The sequence below is a fragment of the Aquarana catesbeiana genome, linkage group LG09 (genome assembly GCF_042186555.1).
Source record: "Aquarana catesbeiana isolate 2022-GZ linkage group LG09, ASM4218655v1, whole genome shotgun sequence".
Classification (NCBI taxonomy): Eukaryota; Metazoa; Chordata; class Amphibia; order Anura; family Ranidae; genus Aquarana; species Aquarana catesbeiana.
Genome location: NC_133332.1, coordinates 272490668 through 272514181, shown reverse-complemented (window position 1 = coordinate 272514181; position 23514 = coordinate 272490668). Strand labels below are relative to the sequence as shown.

The 23514-nt window shown below is 42.4% G+C and overlaps 1 protein-coding gene across 2 annotated transcripts in view; it reads right to left on the bottom strand.

Annotated features, from left to right (window-relative positions):
- SCAI (suppressor of cancer cell invasion) overlaps positions 1-23514 on the bottom strand; it is a 1468821-nt gene that overhangs the window by 432248 nt on the left and 1013059 nt on the right. The window lies entirely within an intron of this gene.

Genomic DNA, 23514 nt, shown 5'->3' with positions numbered 1-23514 from the left:
CAGTTCCAGCTTCAGGTAAAAAATTGGCAAATCTTCAGACATCTCATCCCAGATGATAGCAACTGCAAACCTTTCAATGGATCAGGACAAGATCATCTAATATTTATGAGCACCTTATGGCTAGCTTATACAGTAAACTGGTGAAGGAAACTATAGACTATCCATCTTTTTTGTGAGTAAAATTCCATAAAGGAGCAGTATCATCATCCCTGACATAGTAACCAACACTGTATTTAGATGAAGTGGGACATTTTATTGGAACACAAACACAAAATGTTTGCACTGAAGATAATCGATGGGCACTGTGAGTACTAGAACGCTGTGCGTATAGAAGGGCACTGTGAGCATTGAGGAGGTGCTTTGAGTACTGTGAGTGTGGAGGGGGTGCCGTGAGAGCCGAGGGGGTCACTGCAAGAGAACCAAGGGTCACTGGTTGTGACCGAGGGTCATCATGAGTACCAAAGGGTGCTATTAGAGTGACATTCTCAAACATTTAGGGAAACTAAGTGCAACAATTCAACTTGAATAAAAGTCTATCAAAATGAATATCCCCATTACATTAGTGGGTAACATGTCCTACAGCAGTAGTGTACACCTTGCTCCAATGATAGGTTCCTTGAGCACCCATTTGAGGGCAACTACTGCTGTGCTAGATCTGAGAAGGTGGTTTACTTGGAAGCCCAGATCCTAGATCTAGAGAATCAGCTGGCAACACTGAGAAGCATCATCAACCTGGATAGGAGTATACACCCTACCCATCAGGTGCTGCCTGGAGCCAGTATAGAAAAGGGTGGTGATACAGAGGTAGGTGCAGGCACCAAAGATAGGTAGTTGAGTTACAGTTAGAAAGTGGGGTAGGGAGAAAAGTGTTAGAGGCTAGTCCTGAGTTACTACATCCCAACAAATAAGCCAAGTTTCGTGATGTTGGGAATATGAGCTCAGGAGTGGCATTCCTGGAGCAGAATACCTCCCCTAGCTGCCAGGGGAGCAATTACTCCAGTAAGAATGAGGGCAAAGTTACAAGCAAGGATGGACAGATCTTCTCTTTTCAAGAGGAACGAAGAGAGACTTGAAAAAGTCAGGTGACAAAAGGCTTTGAGAAAGCGATGTCAGACACAAGGGTCGGAAGTGGGAGTTGGCCATCCACCATCTTTGATTATCCTAATTGCATGGTTTATACAAACCTGAACACTGTAAGCATATTTTTAACTTAATAAAAATGGGTTATTAGATTTACTACACTATGAGCCTTTCCTGTTATCCTACCTGAAGTGATTCCAAGGTGCCTTTTCGTGATCTGGGGGAGTGATTTGGAAGAGAGTGAATTATGGTGACAATGACACAATATGTGTTGTTTGGCCCTATGAATTACAAAGGGTGTATATTCTGATAATAGTCCATTTGCATGCATTTTTAGCACAGTGGTGATCTTGGCTGATGAAGATTGGCGATTTGCACACACATCTATTCTCACTGGTTTGGGATATTCTGTCTTAAGATTGATATAACCACATTTGCACATTTTCTATTTAGTTGTTTTTAAAGTGGTTCTAAAGGCTGAAGTTTTTTTTTTTTTTTTTTTTTTTTTAACCTTCATGCATTATATGCATGCACTGACTGCAGATGCTGGTGGTGGAAGATGGCAGAAAGGAGAGTGGTGGTAAGGGGGCTGGTAGATATGTGTTTACCAGCCTCCTTCCTTCCCTGAATGAAAATAGTGAGCGATCAGTACTCAGTTTTCATCACTGAAGCATGGTAAACTGAATTTACTACGTATAGTACATACAGTAGTTGGTAAGGTTGAATAAAGACACTAGTCTATCTAGTCCAACTTGTGCTGTGTGTGTAAGTAAGTGTTTGTGTCAATAGTAAATCGCATATCCCTGTATGTTGTGTTCGTCAAGATGCCTATCCAATATTCTTTTTGAAACTATCGATGCTCCCTGCTGGTGGAAGATAATTCCACTTCCCTACCGCTATGACAGTAAAGAACCCTCTAAGCAGTTTAAGGTTAAACCGCTTTTCTTCCAATTTCAATGAATGGCCGGGTGTCTTTATAAACTCCCACTGAAATGTTTTTTTCCCTATGCTAGGGTCACCAGTAAGGTATTTGAATATCGCTATAATAGCTCCTCTCAAGCATTTCTTCTCCAGAGTGAATATGTTTAATGTTTGTAGTCTTTCACCATAACTGATGTCCTCCAGTCCCTTTATTAGCCTTGTTGCCCTTCTCTAAACTCTTTCCAGATCCAGCACATCCTTCCTGAAGATTGATGCCCAAAACGGGACAGAATAATCAAGATGCGGCCGGACCAGAGTCTTGTAGATTGACAGAATTATAGTTTTATCTTTGGAGTAAATCCCCTTTTTAATGCATGCTAATATTCTGTTGGCTTTGCTTGCAGCAGCTTGGCATTGCATGCTATTGCTAAGCCTGTCATCTATTAGGACCCCCAGATCTTTTTCCATTCTGGAATCCCTCAGAGAGTATGCTTCACTTTGTGAATAAATAGGAGTCTCTATACAGAGACTTCTATTCATTCATCTACAGTGCAGCTGGGGCTGCAGAGAAAGGCACTGTCTTCAGTCCATTTTTCTGTCTCAAAAAAAGAGGCATTACGGGTCTTTTAGACCCCTGATGTCTCATCCAAGCCCCCCAATAAAAAAAAAAAAAATGTACCAGTTAAATAAATAAAATTGTAAAAAAAAAAAAAAAAATAGTAATGCCTCGTCCACATGGGGCATACTACAGCGAGGTCAGGTTTAGCCACATAGGTGTTCCATGCATCCTCATGCAGGTAGACCCACTAATGTCAACTGGGACACAGCAGCTGCATGGGAATGCACAGGTGTTCCGTGCACTCCTGTGCAGGCAGTCCCATTCATGTCAATTGGGATATAGCGGCTACACGGACACAGCCACTGCTCCCAACTTGTGTGGGAGCAGAGGTTTTGTATATATGGTTGGAAATGCATGGTTTGGCAAGTCTTTTACAAACTCTGAAAGCTGTAAGTAAAAAATGAAACCCTCCAGATTTTTAGAGAAAGTTAAATACTTACAATTTTTCAGAAATCGCTTTAAGAAAATGTATGGTTTGGGAGATCTTTTACAAACTCTAAAAGCTGTAAGGAAGAAAATAAAAAAGCTAAAACAAAAACAGCTAAAGTCAAAACACACAATGGTCAAAGGGGAGTACAGGGCCTGGCTGGGGATGGGTTAATAAATATAAGCCAATAGGTCATCATCGGCATTCCAAAACTACAGTCAAAAAAGAAATGCAAGAGTGCGATCAGAGCAGCTAAAATAAGTTAAGACAGACACAGGAAACAAAAATGTCAGGCAGGGACGTTTACCCTCAAACTTCCGGTTTCCACAGAGCTCCGCCTGCCTCTGCTCCCAAAAAGGTAGCAAGGGAGTCAAGTCCGTAGTGTGCTTCACTTAGCAGCAGTTGCAGCACTGTGCATCCAGCATTACAGGTCTCCGAGTCCTCAGACGACCGTCCAGAGCAGCACTGTGCATTACAAACCTCCCGCCGAGAGTCCCACTCAGGACGATGACCATCCAGAGCAGAGAGCACTTTGAGTGTGTACATTACAATTAAAGGCCTGAGTCTTCCCCTCAGACCATAGTATGTCCAGAGCACTGTGTGTGCATTACAGGCCACCTCTGACCAATGGCATCCAGAGCACTGTGCATTACAGGCCTCCCCTCAAACCACTGTCCATCCAGAGCACTGTGCGTGCGTATTACAGGCCTCCTCTGATCACAAGCATCCAGAGCACTGTGCATTACAGGCCTCCTCTCAGACATGAAACCACCATCCAGCACTGTGCACCATTATAGGCCTCTCAGAGTCAGACCATGATCCCAGAGCGCTTTGTGCATTACAGGCCTCTTATACCACCATCCAGAGCACTGTGCAGCATTACAGGCCTCTTTTACCACCATCCAGAGCACTTTGCAGCATTACAGACCTCCTCAGAGCACTGTGCAGCATTAATGTGAATGGAAAAATGTTCACCTACTGCTGCCTTTTGCGAAACATACTAAAACCCTCCAGAGTGACAGCATGTCCATGTTCCTGCCCTCTATGATCTACTCAGCCACCTTGAGGACTTTAAACAGAACACTAGCTACCAAGACCTTGCCACAATTGCACAGAAAATGAAAGGTAATGTAAAACCAGCGTTTTGTTTCATTCTTAAATCCAACTTATGTGTTCTTGCCACTTGCAGTAGCTGCTTGTTTTGTCAACCTTACTATCTGTGAAACCGTTGTTGATGTGGCGGATGAGCATATTCTAGAAGTGCTTAAAAAGGCAGAGGAGTATGCCTTAAGAAAATGCCCATTGCCCCACACAAAGAGGGTATTCAGTGTCACAGGTGACCTTTCTAGAGGCCGGCGGTATATAACCAAGGGTCATGTTGGCACAAAGTGCTTTACTTAAAATAAATTAAAACAAAGAAGAAGTATTTTATTCTCCAGGTATTTCTATTTCTAACACAAGAAGCATACCTAATACTTGTGGGTTAAAACAAGAGTTTTAATTTGTCAATTTAAATTCATAGGAAAAATGTGCAGGCTACAAATGCCATTAGTATGTGGAACTATAACAACCACCGCTTTTTATTAACCTCTCTAATGAACTACTGAAAAAAAAAATAGATCAGTAACTGTCAAAAAGGGCAGCCTTATGTTGGGGTCCTGCCCCTAATAGTCTTTTTTAGTGTGGTATTTACCTCTATTGTCAATGGAAATGCTGAGAGAGAGAGAGGAGTTGATAAAAAAAAGGTGACTGTTATAACCCACACACAGCATTATTGTAGACTGCACTTTTTCTTTGAATGTACCTGAGAATTAGAACTGTTGAAATAACTAGAAAAGCTACAATTTCTGGGGAAATTGTGAAAAGTGTTCTTGCCTTTACAACTGGAGTGGGCGGAATAACTGGATGGAGTGGCTTGAGTAACTGTGAAAAGTGTTAAAAAGCTTAATATTTTAAAAAGTACAAATAGTAGTAAAAAAGTTGAAGTCCCATCATTAGCTGAAAGAGCTGAACATTTTTTTCAAAAGTTTTTTTTTTCAAAAATGAATTTTTTTTTTTTTAAATGAATTTTTTTTTTTTCAAAAATAATTTTTTCTTTTAAAAAATGTATTTTTTTTTTTCAAAAATATATTTTTTTTTATGGGGCGGTCATAATGTTTTGGCTGATCATGGGGTTGTCAGCTTTTGTCACCTCCCACTCTAGTTTTGAACATTTCGCCATTCATTCCTATGGGACCAATTTTTTCGCAAAAACTACGATATTTCGTGAACCATTCGGCGAAACGTTACAGAAAGTAATAGCACACCAATTAAATGACATTGATTCCGGATTCATACTGGTATATTTCAGCTTTTCACAAAGTTCCACAAGGTAATAGCACACCAATTAAATGACATTGAACATTTCACCATTCATTCCTATGGGATCAATATTGCCGCAAAAACGACGATATTTCGTGAACCATTCGGCGAAAAAAGTTCCACAAAGTAATAGCACACCAATTAAATGACATTGAACATTTCACCATTCATTCCTATGGGACCAATTTCGCCGCAAAAACTACGATATTTCGTGAACCATTCGGTGAAACGTTCCACAAAGTAATAGCACACCAATCGGGAACAATCCGCACGTTTCGGTATATTACTTGTCTCTGTGGTGTAAAAACAGTGGGAGGAGTCTACAAGCATTATCAAGTCTAGCAGATGAAGTCACATGCATTTGGGGTGTCTCAGCATCTTGTGTTTACAACCACTGTTTCCTAGCACCGCTCATGCCCTGTTTATGCTTCATAAATACTGCTCAATACACAGAACACAGGATAATGATAGATGTAGTAACTATGCAGTAATTCAAATGGCCGTATTTTAAAAACTATAAATCCTACAGCGAAGATCTTTATATTGTGAGAATCACAAGACCCAGACCTAGATTTTGATGTATAGTATGTCTCTGAAATATTAAAAATGGAGGCACGGTCGCAGTTTAGAAATTGCCCTTCAAATCTGAAGGGGCTAGAGTGTAGTTTCAATGAATGCCAATGGACGGTGTGAGTTGCAAACAAATGGTCATATTGTGAAAACTATCAGGACTATGGCTTAGCCGTGGACATGTTTAGTGGCATCAGGGATAGCTGAACGTTTTGATATAAGATTTGTGTAGGTGGGCTTGAAAATGAGGGAGTGGTGGCAGCTTAGAAATCATGTTCTGATTTTTCAGCTTTTGTCACCTCCCACTCTAGTTTCCCCATTCATTCCTATGGGACCAATTTCGCCGCAAAAATGACGATATTTCGTGAACCATTTGGCGACACGTTCCACAAAATAATAGCACACCATTTGGGAACAATCCGCACGTTTCGGTATATTACTTGTCTATGTAGTGTAAAAACTGTGGGAGGAGTTAGGGTGGTAAATTTTGCTATAATAATAATAAGAACTAGAAAAGCTACAATTTCTGGGGAAATTGTGAAAAGTGTTCTTGCCTCTACAACTGGAGTGGGCGGAGTAACTGGGTGGAGTGGCTTGAGTAACTGTGAAAAGTGTTAAAAAGCTTAATATTTTAAAAAGTATAAATAGTAGTAAAAAAGTCCCATCATTAGCTGAAAGAGCTGAACATTTTTTTCAAAAGTTTTTTTTTTTCAAAAATGAATTATTTTTTTTCAAATATGATTTTTTTTTTTTAAACGAAATTTTTTTTTTCAAAAACTGCCATCAAAACTGCCCCATCAGAATTGTCCCATCAAAACTGCCCCATCATATTGCCACCATCAAAACTGCCCCATCAGAATTGCCCCATCAAAACTGCCCCATCATATTGCCACCATCAAAACTGCCCCATCAGAATTGCCCTATCAAAACAGCCCCATCATATTGCCACCATCAAAACTGCCCCATCAGAATTGCCCCATCATATTGCTACCATCAAAACTGCCCCATCAGAATTGCCCCACCAAAACTGCCCCATCATATTGCCACCATCAAAACTGATCCATCAGAATTGCCCCATCATATTGCCACCATCAAAACTGCCCCATCATAATTGCCCCACCAAAACTGCCCCATCATATTGCCACCATCAAAACTGCCCCATCATAATTGCCCCATTAAAACTGCCCCATCAGAATTGCCCCATCAAAACTGCCCCATCATATTGCCACCATCAAAACTGCCCCATCAGAATTACCCCATCAAAACTGCCCCATCATATTCCTCTATTATAAATCAGTACATGGTGTGTCTGTCCCCTCCCCCGGGCTCTGTAATCAGAGCTAAGATGCTCCAGCCACCTCCCCCCCTGTGTATAACAGAAGCTTTGGTAACCATGGCAACAAAACAAACACAGTACACTCTGATTAATGGCTAAAATTTCCTGAAATGACCTCTAAACAAAAAGCTTTTTCCCAAAAACTATAAATCCTACAGCAAAGATCTGTTTCCTAGCACCGCCCATGCCCTGTTTATGCTTCACAAATACTGCTCAATACACAGAACACAGGATAATGATAGATGTAGTAACTATGCAGTAATTCAAATGGCCGTATTTTAAAAACTATAAATCCTACAGCGAAGATCTTTATATTGTGAGAATCACAAGACCCAGACCTAGATTTTGATGTATAGTATGTCTCTGAAATATTAAAAATGAAGGCACAGTCGCAGTTTAGAAATTGCCCTTCAAATTTGGAGGGGGCTAGAGTGTAGTTTCAATGAATGTCAATGGACGGCGTGAGTTGCAAACAAATGGTCATATTGTGAAAACTATCAGGACTATGGCTTAGCCGTGGACATGTTTAGTGGCAGCAGGGATAGCTGAACGTTTTGATATAAGATTTGTGTAGGTGGGCTTGAAAATGAGGGAGTGGCGGCAGTTTAGAAATCATGTTCTGATTTTCCAGCTTTTGTCATCTCCCACTCTAGTTTCCCCATTCATTCCTATGGGACCAATTTCGCCGCAAAAACGACGATATTTCGTGAACCATTCGGCGAAACGTTCCACAAAATAATAGCACACCATTCGGCAACAATCCGCACGTTTCGGTATATTACTTGTCTATGTAGTGTAAAAACTGTGGGAGGAGTTAGGGTGGTAAATTTGGCTATAATAATAAGAATAATATGTATGTGAGATAACAGTAAGTGGTCTTGCTATGCAAGAACACTTAACTAGAAAAGGTACAATTTCTGGGGAAATTGTGAAAGTGTTCTTGCCTCTACAACTGGAGTGGGCGGAGTAACTGGGTGGAGTGGCTTGAGTAACTGTGAAAAGTGTTAAAAAGCTTAATATTTTAAAAAGTATAAATAGTAGTAAAAAAGTTCCATCATTCGCTGAAAGAGCTGAACATTTTTTTCAAAAGTAATTTTTTTTTTCAAAAATTAATTTTTTTTAATCAAAAATGAATTTTTTTATTTCAAAAATAATTTTTTTTTTTCAAAAATATTTTTTTTTCAAATATATTTTTTTTTTCAAAAATGAATTTTTTTATTTGAAAAATAATTTTTTTTTCGAAATTATTATTTTTTTTAAAGTAATTTTTTTTTCAAAAATATTTTTTTTTCAAAAATATTTTTTTTTTTACATGGGGCGGTCATAATGTTTTGGCTGATCATGGGGTGGTCATAATGTTTTGGCTGATCATGGGGTTGTCAGCTTTTGTCACTTCCCACTCTAGTTTTGAACATTTCGCCATTCATTCCTATGGGACCAATTTCGCCGCAAAAACGTCATTTCGTGGACCATTCGGCAAAACATTCCACAAAGTAATAACACACCAATCGGGAACAATCCGCTCGTTTCGGTATATTATTTGTCTCTGTAGTGTGAAAACTGTGGGAGGAGTCTACAAGCATTATCAAGTCTAGCAGATGAAGTCACATGCATTTGGGGTGTCTCAGCATCTTGTGTTTACAACCACTGTTTCCTAGCAACGCTCATGCCCTGTTTATGCTTCCCAAATACTACTTCATCAAAACTGCCCCATCAGAATTACCCCATCAAAACTGCCCCATCATATTCCTCTATTATAAATCAGTACATGGTGTGTCTGTCCCCTCCCCCGGGCTCTGTAATCAGCTGAGATGCTCCAGCCACCTCCCCCCTGTGTATAACAGAAGCTTTGGTAACCATGGCAACAAAACAAACACTAACAGTACACTCTGATTAATGGCTAAAATTTCCTGAAATGACCTCTAAACAAATGGCCGTATTTTAAAAACTATACATCCTACAGTGAAGATCTTTATATTGTGAGAATCACAAGACCCAGACCTAGATTTTGATGTATAGTATGTCTCTGAAATATTAAAAATGAAGGCACAGTCGCAGTTTAGAAATTGCCCTTCAAATTTGGAGGGGGCTAGAGTGTAGTTTCAATGAATGTCAATGGACGGCGTGAGTTGCAAACAAATGGTCATATTGTGAAAACTATCAGGACCATGGCTTAGCCGTGGACATGTTTAGTGGCAGCAGGGATAGCTGAACGTTTTGATATAAGATTTGTGTAGGTGGTCTTGAAAATGAGGGAGTGGCGGCAGTTTAGAAATCATGTTCTGATTTTCCAGCTTTTGTCATCTCCCACTCTAGTTTCCCCATTCATTCCTATGGGACCAATTTCGCCGCAAAAACGACGATATTTCGTGAACCATTTGGCGAAACATTCCACAAAGTAATAGCACACCATTCGGGAACAATCCGCACGTTTCGGTATATTACTTGTCTATGTAGTGTAAAAACTGTGGGAGGAGTTAGGGTGGTAAATTTGGCTATAATAATAAGAATAATATATATGTGAGATAACAGTAAGTGGTCTTGCTATGCAAGAACACTTAACTAGAAAAGGTACAATTTCTGGGGAAATTGTGAAAGTGTTCTTGCCTCTACAACTGGAGTGGGCGGAGTAACTGGGTGGGGTGGAGTGGCTTGAGTAACTGTGAAAAGTGTTAAAAAGCTTAATATTTTAAAAAGTATAAATAGTAGTAAAAAAGTTCCATCATTCGCTGAAAGAGCTGAACATTTTTTTCAAAAGTAATTTTTTTTTTCAAAAATGAATTTTTTTTAATCAAAAATGATTTTTTTTTCTTCAAAAATGATTTTTTTTTTCAAAAGTAATTTTTTTTTTCAAAGGTAATTTTTTTTTTCAAAAATGAATTTTTTTTATTTCAAAAATAATTTTTTTTTCGAAATTATTATTTTTTTTAAAGTAATTTTTTTTTTCAAAAAATTTTTTTTTTCAAAAATATTTTTTTTTTCAAATATATTTTTTTTTCAAAAATAATTTTTTTTTTCAAAAATTATTTTTTTACTTTTTTCAAAAATTTTTTTTTTTTTTCAAAAATATTTTTTTTTTTACATGGGGCGGTCATAATGTTTTGGCTGATCATGGGGTGGTCATAATGTTTTGGCTGATCATGGGGTTGTCAGCTTTTGTCACCTCCCACTCTAGTTTTGAACATTTCGCCATTCATTCCTATGGGACCAATTTCGCCGCAAAAACGATGATATTTCGTGGACCATTCGGCGAAACGTTCCACAAAGTAATAGCACACCAATCGGGAACAATCCGCACGTTTCCGTATATTACTTGTCTCTGTAGTGTAAAAACTGTGGGAGGAGTCTACAAGCATTATCAAGTCTAGCAGATGAAGTCACATGCATTTGGGGTGTCTCAGCATCTTGTGTTTACAACCACTGTTTCCTAGCAACGCTCATGTCCTGTTTATGCTTCACAAATACTGCTCAATACACAGAACACAGGAACATGATAGATGTAGTAACTATGCAGTAATTCAAATGGCCGTATTTTAAAAACTATAAATCCTACAGCGAAGATCTTTATATTGTGAGAATCACAAGACCCAGACCTAGATTTTGATATATAGTATGTCTCTGAAATATCAAAATTGAAGGCACGGTCGCAGTTTAGAAATTGCCCTTCAAATTTGAAGGGGCTAGAGTGTAGTTTCAATGAATGTCAATGGATGGTGTGAGTTGCAAACAAATGGTCATATTGTGAAAACTATCAGGACTATGGCTTAGCCGTGGACATGTTTAGTGGCAGCAGGGATAGCTGAACGTTTTGATATAAGATTTGTGTAGGTGGGCTTGAAAATGAGGGAGTGGCGGCAGTTTAGAAATCATGTTCTGATTTTTCAGCTTTTGTCATCTCCCACTCTAGTTTCCCCATTCATTCCTATGGAACCAATTTTGCCGCAAAAATGACGATATTTCGTGAACCATTCGGCGAAACGTTCCACAAAGTAATAGCACACCATTCGGGAACAATCCGCACGTTTCGGTATATTACTTGTCTATGTAGTGTAAAAACTGTGGGAGGAGTTAGGGTGGTAAATTTGGCTATAATAATAAGAATAATATATATGTGAGATAACAGTAAGTGGTCTTGCTATGCAAGAACACTTAACTAGAAAAGGTACAATTTCTGGGGAAATTGTGAAAAGTGTTCTTGCCTCTACATCTGGAGTGAGCGGAGTAACTGGGGGGAGTGCCTGGAGTAACTGTTGTGTGGTTGGAGTAACTGTGGAAAGGTTGAACTGGGCAGATGGGCAGAGTAACTGTGTGGAGTGTTTGTAGTGAGTAAAGATAGTAAACATTACACTAACCAATTGATTGATCAAATTTAAAAAGTGCACAAGTGCTAATGATGTAGAAGGTAGAAATATCGGTAAATGACTTTGTCGGACACAGACTTAAGGGTTACCAGGATTTATTCCGTCCCAGCCAAAGCATAGCACCTGACGGACTCGCATCCCAAAATCAAGTGTGTCAAAAACAGTTTACACAGTGTACATATAATTTCAATATATTGCATCACAAGCGAACTGGCGGTATATTTCCGTTATACATTAACATTAACATTAACATTTTGAACAGTCAACTTTTTGAACTTTTTGGATACAAGGCAATTCATTAAAGCATATACTTTAAACCCTTACAAATTTTCAGTTTCTCTGCAGTTTTGCTCCTTGCTGTTTCTTTGTCTTACTAATCAGCAAGCAGGCTATAGCACAGGAAGGAGAGGGTGAGTGTGATGAGGACAGTGTGATAGGGCGAGCTGACGTGCTGCATCTACCGTCTGTAGGACGGGTGATCGTTTTAGCCAGCCGGCTTCTTATGCTTATTTGAATCTGCTACACTGTAAGTGTTATTTTAATTCTTTTAATAAACCTCAAAACCAGGATTACGCTATGTTGTTTCCCTCTCTTTTCCCGGGGTACCCCTAAATGAGAACAACCCCCCAGCTAGGAGTCTTTTATTAATCTCCATGATAAGAGTGATTTCCTGTGACTTGGTGGACTAGTGGTATCATCACCCTTTGGCTGTATGAAGTGGCATGTCGTTTCCTAGAAGCCCATCCAATGAAAGGCCCTGACCGGGTTAAGGTCGCAAGCCCCCTTGTGCTTGCCGTTTGGTAAGCGCGCATTTTATTTTCAGCTACCACCGTGGTGCGGTGGAGGAATTTTTTCTATTTTACATTTCCTGCTTTAAAAAAATGGGGTCTGAGCCTATGTATTTTCACAACATTTATTTGGACTTTATTCACTGTGTTAGGACTGTCCAGTGAACACTTATTGATTTAGGTTTCAAGAACTGTGTTAGTTATTTAATTTGGGTTCTAACCAATTAGTCCTATTCAACACTGGTACTAGTATTTACTCCTATTTACAGCGCTGCTATATTTGTTATATTGTTGTATTAGTGTGTGTATCTCACATAGAGTGGCTGCTTTTGTTATTATGTAGTTTTTTTTTAATTTTTTTTCACTAAGTTATTTTCATCACTATTTTGGTTATCCCCTAATTGGTCATTCACAATATTTCACGAACAGGTACCCTTTTTGGGTGCACTACAGCGCGGTATTCCTCTTACTATATGATGAGGACAGATGTCTGTGATGGATGGGGGGGAGTAAGTGAGTTCAGTGTCTAACAAGTACACCGAACATGAAATATAGAGAATGATGTTTAGCTAATTGTAAATGGTCCCACATAACTATGGCCACGTAAACTGACCCTCATTGCCACTTTATCTGTTTGATGACCACTGTCTCACAACCACTGTTTCCTGGCAACACTCATGCCCTGTTTATGCAGGCTCTAAGCGTGTTCACAACCACTGCTCAAAACACAATACACAGGATAATGGTAGCTGTAATAACTGTGCAGTACTCCTGACTGGAGACACTGCTGCACCCTGGAGATGTAAATGTGATCCAACAGTGTGTTTTTTTCTGTGGTGGCTGCCCAGACCAGTTGAGTATATCCTCTTGAGTGAAGAAGGTCAGATATTGGCTTCTTTTCTCTGCACAGAAAATCTTCATTGAAATCTCCACAGAGTATTATAGGTTGGCAATCCATTATTTCCAAAGATTCCAAGAGGCCCAGCAGGTTAGTAAGGAATTGGCCAATACTGTAATCCGGTGGCCTGTAAATGACAGCGATCAAAGCTTGTACAGGGGACTCCAGTTTGACAACCAAGAACTCCAAGTCAGTCACATTGTGATGATACTGCTTTTCATAGGCCTTGAAATGGTTTCTGACATACAAGGCGACACCTCCGCCACTTTTACTTGCAATGTCAGGAAGGTTTGTGTACGAGAGGTGTCTGTTGCGTTTGAACAGGTTGTAGCCCTCCAGCTGGAGACTTTCAGCAACAGAAGAGCCTGAGAGATGAGTTTCAGTGAAACATAAAACATCTCCAAGTGTCAACTCATGGTGAGATTTGATATCTTCAATGTGAGCTGGTAATCCTTCCGTGTTGTGATGGATAATTGTTAATGTTTGCTGTTTGTCTGTTGTCTGTAGAAACTTTAAGAGGGGCATAACACTTTCCAGTGATGCTTTCTTCATTGAATCCAGGGAAGCTGTGATTTCAGGATCAGCAAAGATCTTCTTCTCATCAAAGTCGGTTATGTACAGTCCTTGTAGTGTAGTCGTTCTACTCAGAGCAACATAGGCCATTCCCGGTTGGAAGACCCGTTTCAATGAGACCAATGCCGACTGTATCGACATCCCCTGACACTTATGAATCGTACATCCAAAAGCCAACTTCAGGGGGAACTGCCTGCGAACAACTCCTTTCTGTCTCAGGTTTTCCTCTACCCTTTCTATGTACACCAAGTTGTCAGCATCACAAGACGACTTGTTACGGTATCTCTGTCCTGCATTTGGATTGTCCAGCACAAGCCCAAGCTTGTTTACCGTAGTAGCACCATTCTCAGTCTGGATGATTATTCTTGCAATCTTGCCAAATGTCCCGTTAACAAGCCCGTCTTCTACATCAATGTTTCTTGTGATCATGATACGGGCACCTTCAGCTGCTTGCAGTGTGTCAATCAGATTGTCTTTGTGTCCTTTGAAAGGTTGGTGTTGCCTCAGCATCACTCCTGTCTTAGGGTCTTTTCTGTAATCGTCGGCATCTATGTTGGTGATGTTTGAATGGAGAACAGACACAGTTGCAGCATTATGTTTGTGAACCTCTTTGTTGGTGGCAAATATGTGTAGCACGTCATTAGGGCAGTGGGTGGGATCTGTAAAAGCCTGAGCAAGCAGAGCTTTGTCATCATTGCTTAAGGTGACAGTCTTCTGCTTGACTCTGATTCTATTCAAAAGCTCAGCAAATGAAATGTCATCCTTCTGTCGCATGATCGCTGTCAGCGTGATCATCTGAAAGTTGTCTTTCCAGACGTCATTGGTATTTTCCTCAAACACGCAGAGTGGCTTACTTTTTCCCAGCGGGGGGACCTGGTAAAAGTCTCCTACTGCTAGTACTGACATACCACCAAAAGGTTTCTTACTGCCTTTGATTTGCTGTAATCTCCAGTTGATGTAGGCAAACAGAGGCTTTGAAATCATTGACACCTCGTCAATAACAATGATCTCCGCATTTGACAGCTGTGCCCTCACTTCATCTATTAGATTTCCAAGTCCTTGGTAGGGTGGCTTCAAGCTTCTTGGCAACTTCAGCAGAGAATGCAAAGTGTTGCCTGAAATGTTGAAAGCTGCTGTTCCTGTAAATGCAGTTAGTAAAACGCTGGGCATGGATATGTCTGCTTCCTCACGTAGTCTGGTAAGTTTACAGAGTATCTTTGTCGCCTCAGCATAGATGCACTTTATCAGGTGTGATTTGCCTGTCCCTGCACCACCAGTGACAAAGTAATAGAATGGGTCAGGATTTAGGCCACGCACACGGTTAGTGCACCAGTCACAAACTGAGTAGAATGTCTGAGCTTGTGTCCGGTTAAGGTTTCTGTACATTTTCCGAAGGAAATCAGGGCACATTTGTGGGGCCTTCACAGTAAGCGCAATTCCACCTGTTTGTTTGTGACGTGTATACTCCGGAACATCATCTTGTTCATTCTCATGAAGTGGCTCCCCTTCTTTGCGTTCCTCTATACATTCCAACCTATCCAACTCAGCTTCTGGGGCAAAGGTGTTCCAAGCGTCTTCAACAGGGCCGTTTTTTACAAAGTCATCCAAGACTTGTTCCACAATTTTGTTGTGTTGTTCGAACTTCTTTTGGTTGCTGGTAACAATTGCAGACACTGCTCGGATTGCTTCTTCTCCTGGTAAGCTCACACAGGCGCCTTTGTAAAAATCCTGGTGTGTTGGGAACCTTACAGTTTTCAGTGATGACTCTGAATGGTGGGGGAGGTAGAGTTTAAGCAGTCTGTCGTAGTAGTTCTCAGGGTCCTTCTTCTCTGAGAAGCGTGCGTACCTGATGATTGCAGGCTTCCCTCTCGTGCGTTTTTGAATCATTCCCATTTCATTCAATAGGCTGACACGCTTGCTGTCTTCCTTTTGCTTGCCATCTTCCTTCTGCTTGCCATAGACAACCCTGTAATGGGATGCAAAGTCTGCCAGACACATGGACTCAAACTCTGGTGTTTCGGGTCTGGCTCTGTATTTGTCGACAAAACTCGTCATCCACACATTAAGAGAATCGGCTGGTTTATTCTGCAATGCACTGAGCGGGAGACTCATTTTCAGTGCGTTGTCCCCAGTTGGCAGAAAAACAACCTCACGTGAGCAAGACTTCATTTTCAAGCTGCACGTACGGGCCACAGACTCCTGGGCGCTGACCTCTCTGTGTTTTGAATAAGCCTGAAGAACCTCTTTCATTTCTTCTCGTTCTGTCGCTGTTTCTGGGCTCATTTCTTTGACTATTGTTTTGAGATAGTCACTCAGCTCCCGTTCTGGCTTGGATATGTAGGACAACATGTACATGATGCAACCATACTCATCAAGAATGTACTGGATGTCCATGTTGGCGTTCCAGGCCGTCAGTAAATGTGGATTGTAGTTGTTCACCCAGCAGTCCTTGACATCACGCTTCATTAGAATCACGCTTGAGGAGGTCAATGCCTGAATGTACGAGTTGTACTGATTCAAAGTCATATCACACTGTGCCAGTAGCTGTAACATGTCTTCAAGCTGCACTTTTGGGTTATTAAGCAAATCCCAGACTGGTTTCAGTTTGTTTTTGGCTGCTTGTGGTTTCATTGCACAATCTCCTTGTTCTTCTGGCATCGGGTAAGTTATCCTCGTTTTTCTAATAGGTGGCTTTGGAAATCCAAATCTGCATACTCTGTTACCTTTCTTGCATGATTTTGAATGAGATCTGCTGTGCATTTGAAGTTCTGTTACAAATCTGTGAAGTAAGGCCTGTTTGGCTTCATCAGGCAGCTGGCATGAGATGTTATGATCTATAAAGGCACACACCTTGTCATCACTGTCTTGTCCAAATATAGGAGCTCCTGCTACCCAACAGAGACAATGTATATGAGGGCTCCCTCTCGCCTGAAATTCAACCCAGTAAAAGTAATCGATAACTTCACCAATTGGCTGTGCAGGACCCAACAGAAGCTCTCGCATCAGAGCATCAACCCGTTTGTCAAACATGCGCATGGTGGTCACTGGGTTGCCTCGAAGAATGTCACACTTTTCAGCCCAGTCTAGCCCCGCAAAATCCACCTTTTGACCTTGTTGTGCCTTTATTGCCGTTATTACCTCTGGCCATCTGAATTCTGCAGCAGAGAAGGTAAGAAAAAATGTTGGCTTACCCAATTGTCTGACCATGGCTAGCAAATTCTTCAGATTTTTATCCCAGTAAGCTGGACTCCCTCTCAGTGGTTGCATGAACCTTGTGGCATCTCGGTTTCGCACCAACCTCTCAACCTCACACTTGTCCTGTAGCAGCTTGTTGGATATTTTCCGTCCATCCCTGGTATTGGGTTTTCCTTTCCTTAACTGGATGGACATGCTGCTTTTGGCCATGTGTGTTTCTGTGACAAACTGCGCAAAGAAGAGGTAGCTTGTGTCTCTTGCAAAACGAGTATCAACACAAAAAAGCCTTGCATTGAAATACATGCTCGGGGACAGTTTGACTTGTCTTGCCTGGTCCAATGTATTCTGTCCAGTAGGGAACTGAACAGGGAAAGCCATTGCCTCAAGCCTAGGAACTTTAAAGAAGCTGACAGGTGTGTTTCCTTGTGCAGGTGCAATGCTGAATATTCCATCACCGTGTGTCAGTGCTTCCTCTCCAAGGTCAGATGGCTGCAAACAACTGTCTAGGCCAATTCCAGGTCTTAGTGTATCCTTCTCATCCTCTGCATTGGGAGGTTGTTGGTCATGGCCTTCCTGTTGCTCAGAAGCAGCCGGTAAACATGCAGACTGTACCTCTGATGGATCACAATTTTCGATGCGTTCAAGTATCTCCATCATTTCAGTTTCGTCACAACTGTCGAGTTCCATCCCATCATCATTATCATCATCATCAGCGATTGTCTCATCCACTCTAATTGAAATGTCACTGTAGTCGGGGTGTGTGTCAATGAGTTTTGACAGACCTGCTACTACATTTCCCATGTTGACATAATGAAACAGCTGGTGGCCTTTGTAAGTCAGACGTCTTTTCAGCTTCACTCTGTGTAACTGAGATTTGCTGTGCGATCTTGGTAGAGTATTGACCGTGGTTTCCACCTCGGATGGCACACACGCTACAGCGCCATGTATAGCTGCCTGTCGACCTTTGGGAAGTGTGATGATCTTGGCAAATGGCAGTATTTTGGCCAAAAGTTGTCTTTCCAGCACATTCAAATCGCAGAGCTCTGGGGGAATGGGCGCCAGCTCCATGTTGTTAGCTACAGCGATGGATGATTTGTTTTCATTTTTTTCAAAAGTAATTTTTTTTTTCAAAAATGAATTTTTTTTAATCAAAAATGATTTTTTTTTTCTTCAAAAATGATTTTTTTTTTCAAAAGTAATTTTTTTTCCCAAGGCGTCTTTCAGGACAGCACCTGAGAGATAGCGACTCCACCCACCGGAACAGGAAACACCTTCTTCCTCCAAACTTTAAAGGGAGGCGCCTCCCCACCATACCTCAGTTTTTGTGTTTCCTCCGGCCTGGAGGGAACATCTTTTGAGGGGGAGCAGGTTCTCTCAGATGCTCCTGGGAGACGGGGCTTCCTTTCTTTTTTTCCTCCTTCAGGGACCCGCTGTCCTCCCGGCCTACCCAAGCCTCGCCAGTGGTAGCAAACGGGCTCCTCTTCCCCTCCTGGTGCTCGGTGAGAGCCGTAGACCCGGTGATCCGCGCGGTCATAGGGCGGTGGTGCGCGTGCGCCGCCGCCATGTTTTTTTGGCCGGCAGGCGCGGCGGAAGTGACATGGCGGGGTCGCTGGGTCAGCAGAAGCGTCATTTCCGGCGTGGATGCAAGGGGGGAGGAGGGAGGACAGGAACTGGCGCCTACTTCCGCTTCCGGTGCAGATGCACTATGGGAGTCCGGAAGCGGCTTATAAAGCCACAAGTGAGGAGCTGCACACCAGAGATGGAGGACTCAGCGTCTGCAGCTGTGGGGACAGGCACAGGCGCCAGTAAAGCTCAGGTAGGAGCAGCAGTTTAAGTCTGCCTTTCTTCCTTTCCTGGGTTTGGTCTACTTTCTTTTTTCTTACCCCCTAGTGGCAAGGGGCCTGTCTGGGCACTAGAGGCTGACTGGTTTCTTCTTAGTGCACCTGTGGGTGATTCTTGTGTAGCTGAGACCGGGTCTCACTAAAAGGTCCCCTGGTTTTTTTCCCTTTTTTGTTTTTTCTCTCACAGGCTAAAAGCTCTGACCCAAAAAAGAGATGTCCTTCTTGCAGGGCCAAAATGGGAGAAAATTGGAAAAAAGCCTTATGCAGTACATGCATCACTTCTTTAGTTAAGGAGGAATCAGCTTCGGTTTGTGATGATCTGGTTGCCTCTGTAAAGAAGGAACTATACGCCACGATTCAGACTTTTCGTGACTCTTTAGTTAATCCAGCTGCTAGTCAGCCATCCACTTCTGAGGCTTCCCAGGGTTCTTTTTCTTTCCCCATGGTAGAAGCTTTACCTGAAGGCCCCTCTATCAGGGAGGAGCAGTCCCCTACTCCTTCCGTTAAAGATTCGGAGGAGGAGGGTGAGGAAGCGGAGGTGGCTCCTTCCAAATTTAAGCTTTCCCTAGAGGAGGTAGACGGACTCCTTAAGGCTATCCATGTTACACTTGGCTTAAGTGAGGAAAAGAAGGAGTTATCTCTTCATGACCGCATGTATGCAGGGTTAAATGAGCCTAAGGGGCGAACATTTCCGGTTCATTCGGTCATTTCTGACGCCATTACTAAGGAATGGCAAGATCCAGAGAAAAAGCCCTTTTTTTCCAGAGCCCACAAAAGGCGATTCCCTTTTGAGGAGGACCCTTCTGCGGTGTGGAATGAGGTGCCCAGGTTGGATGCGGCCTTTTCACAGGTCTCAAGATCCACAGACCTGTCTTTTGAAGACATGGGTGTTCTAAGGGATCCAATGGACAAACGCATGGATCTTTTGCTCAAGAGATCATGGCAATCAATCATGAGCAATTTAAAACCAGCAATGGCCACAACCTGTGTAGCCAGGAATCTGGAATACTGGGTGAACCAACTTAGATCTCATATAGTGGCAGATTTCCCCAAGCAGGAGATCTTAGATTCCTTTCCTACCCTGATTTCTGCTGTTGCTTATATTGCTGATGCTTCGGCTGAAGCTATCAAAATGTCAGCTAGGTCTGCAGCTTTAGCAAATGCTGCGAGAAGAGCTTTATGGCTAAAAACCTGGCCAGGTGATACAGCTTCAAAGAGTAAACTTTGTGGTATTCCCTTTTCAGGTGACCTTCTTTTTGGCCCTGATCTAGATAATATCCTAGACAGAACTGCCGATAAGAAGAAGTCCTTTCCGGTCAAAAAGAAAAAGCAGACCCCAAAACGTCTTTTTCGACCTCAAAAAACTCAACAGCAACAGCAGGAAAATAAGTTTCAGGGCAGGAGAAAAAATTGGTCCGCGCAAAAGGCGAAGGGCAAAGGCGGAATTCTCTTCCGTCCTCCTTCACAGGCCGAAAACTCACTATGACGCATCTCTGCGGGTCGGCGGAAGATTACGAGAGTTTCTTCCGCAGTGGTCAGTGATAACTACAAATCAGTTTATTCTGACCACTCTCTCGCAGGGTTATACTCTCGAGTTTTCCAGAAGCCCAAGAAGGTTTCTGGTAACAAATGCTCCTCGAGATCCATTAAGGGCCCTGGCCATGAAATCCTCTTTGGAGGAACTGATGCAACAGGGTGTAGTAATCCCGGTGCCACCAGAGGAATGGCACGAGGGTTTCTATTCTCATGTCTTCCTGGTAAAAAAAACCAACAGGAAGATTTCGTTTAATTCTAAATTTAAAGCCACTAAACAGAGCCATCAAATACAGAAAGTTCAAGATGGACTCAATTTTCACCGCCAGAAATCTTCTGACTCCAGGTTGTTTCATGGCGTCAGTGGATTTAAAGGATGCATACCTGCATATTCCAATCTCATCCCAGTCCCAGAGGTTTCTCAGGTTGGCGGTAAGGTTGGAAGGCAGAATTCAGCATCTGCAATTCAGAGCCCTCCCCTTCGGGCTATCATCCGCACCCCGAATTTTTACCAAAATAATGGCAGAAGCTCTAGCTCCGCTGCGTCTTCAGGGAATCGCAGTAATTCCTTACTTAGACGATCTGCTATTTTTCGCCCCCTCAAGAGAGGAGTTGAGGAGCAATTTAAGCAGAGCATGCAGCCATCTGGAGTCTCTAGGTTGGATCCTAAATCTCCAAAAATCTTCCCTGGAACCATCTCAGGAGATTCGCTTTCTAGGGTATATAATAAATTCGGTAAGCCAAAGAATTTTTCTTCCTTTAGAGAAGAAAGGAAAGATCCAGGATACAGTGTCCTTTTTGCAGACCAACCAGCAGCTGACGGTAAGGTTGGTCATGTCAGCCCTGGGTGTTCTGACTTCGTCAATGCCAGCTGTTCAGTGGGCAAGACTGCACTTCAGACATCTGCAGGCCTTTCTTCTGAGATCTTGGGATCACAATTTGGAATCCCTAGATTCAGAGGTAAGAGTTCCAACCCAAGTGAAGAGGTCACTATGGTGGTGGAAAAGGCAGGATATCCTATCGGAGGGGTTAGTCTGGGCCTTTCCAATCGAAAAAAGGCTGACAACCGATGCCAGTTCCTGGGGCTGGGGAGCCCACCTAGAAAAGGCTTTCACTCAGGGAAACTGGTCCAGGAAAGAGGCGACCAGGTCCTCAAACTGGAGAGAGCTCAAGGCGATCGACTTGGCTCTGAAGTCATTTGCTCAGGGGCTTCGGGCCCAGCATGTTCAAATACTAACAGACAATGCCACGGCCGTGGCTTACATAAACAGGCAGGGAGGTACAAGGAGCAAATCGCTGCAAGTACTAGCCATGAGCATTCTCCGTTGGGCAGAAGGACACCTGCTGTCTTTATCAGCAGTCCATCTAAAGGGATCCCTGAACGGGGTAGCGGATTTCCTGAGCAGAAACCCCATTCGGGAAGCAGAATGGTCACTGAACCCAGAGGTTTTCGCCATGATTGTCGAGAAGTGGGGGCTGCCAGAGGTGGACCTGTTCGCCTCAAAGGAGAATGCCTTGGTTCCGCAATTTTTTTCCCTAAGCAATCACGACGGGTCACTAGGAACAGATGCCTTGGCGTATCCATGGAGATTCCATCTCTGCTACGCTTTCCCCCCATTCCAGTTAATTCCCTTAGTTTTAAGAAAGATTCAGGGGGAAACAGTACCGGTTATCCTAATCACGCCTTTTTGGCCAAGAAGGGCTTGGTTTTCAACCGTTCTGAAAATGGCGGTCAGGCCTTGTTGGCATCTGCCCCTCAGGCACGATTTACTATTTCAGGGGCCAGTAAATCACCCAGAGGTAGCCACTTTGGCGCTCACAGCCTGGTATCTGAAGAGCAGCTCTTAAGGAGCAAAGGTTTTTCCAACCGGTTAATCTCTACGCTATTATCCAGTAGGAAAAGGGTGACTAGAAATATCTATTCCAAGGTCTGGAAGGTTTACAATACATGGTGTAATTCATCTGACCATGACCCAGGGAGTCTTGTTTCCATTCTGGAATTTTTACAGGTTGGTGCTGACAAGGGACTAGCAGTTAGTACCTTGAAGGTGCAGGTAGCTGCGATAGCAGTGTTCCTAGAAAAATCGGTGGCCTCAGATCCGTTGGTAACCAGATTTTTCAGATCCCTTACGAGATCCAGACCAGCACCACTTAAGTTGTTTCCGAAATGGGATCTGTCGATAGTCCTCCAGGCTCTAACAAGGAGTCCTTTTGAACCTTTGGAAGAAGCGCCACTTAGATATCTCACTTTTAAGTCTGTGTTTCTGATTGCCATGGTCTCTGCACGAAGGATCAGTGAGCTTAATGCTTTATCAGTTAAGGAACCCTATTTATCTATCTTCCCAGATAGGGTTATACTTAGAACAGATCAGAAATTCTTACCAAAGGTAGCTTCAGTACAAAATCGTGTTCAGGACATTGTACTTCCGACCTTCTGCCCCAACCCAGTAGGGGAGAAGGAGACTTGTTTTCACATGTTGGATGTTAGAAGAGTTTTGTTATGTTACTTGGAAAGGACAAAGCTCTTTAGACGTTCAGATTCTCTCTTTGTGCTATTTTCGGGCAACAGGAAAGGTTGCCAGGCTTCTAAAATCTCTTTAGCAAGGTGGCTGAAGTTAGCCATTTCAGAGGCTTATTCGCATGCATGTGTGTCTCCTCCAGCAGGAATTTCTGCACACTCAACAAGAGCATTAGCGGCCACTTGGGCAGAGAGAGCTGGTGCCACCCCTGAACAAATCTGCAAGGCGGCAACATGGTCGAGTTTTCACACATTCGTGAAACATTACAGGCTGGACCTCACATCTGCTAATGATCAGGCGTTTGGCAGAAAGGTCCTGCAAGCTGTTGTCCCGCCCTAAGGGGGTAAGTCTCTGTTATCCTCTCAGGTGCTGTCCTGAAAGACGCCTTGGGAAAAACCAAGTTAGACTTACCGGTAACTTGTTTTCCAGAAGTCTTTCAGGACAGCAACATCCCGCCCTATTGTATTGTATATACTATGCTGTGACTAACGT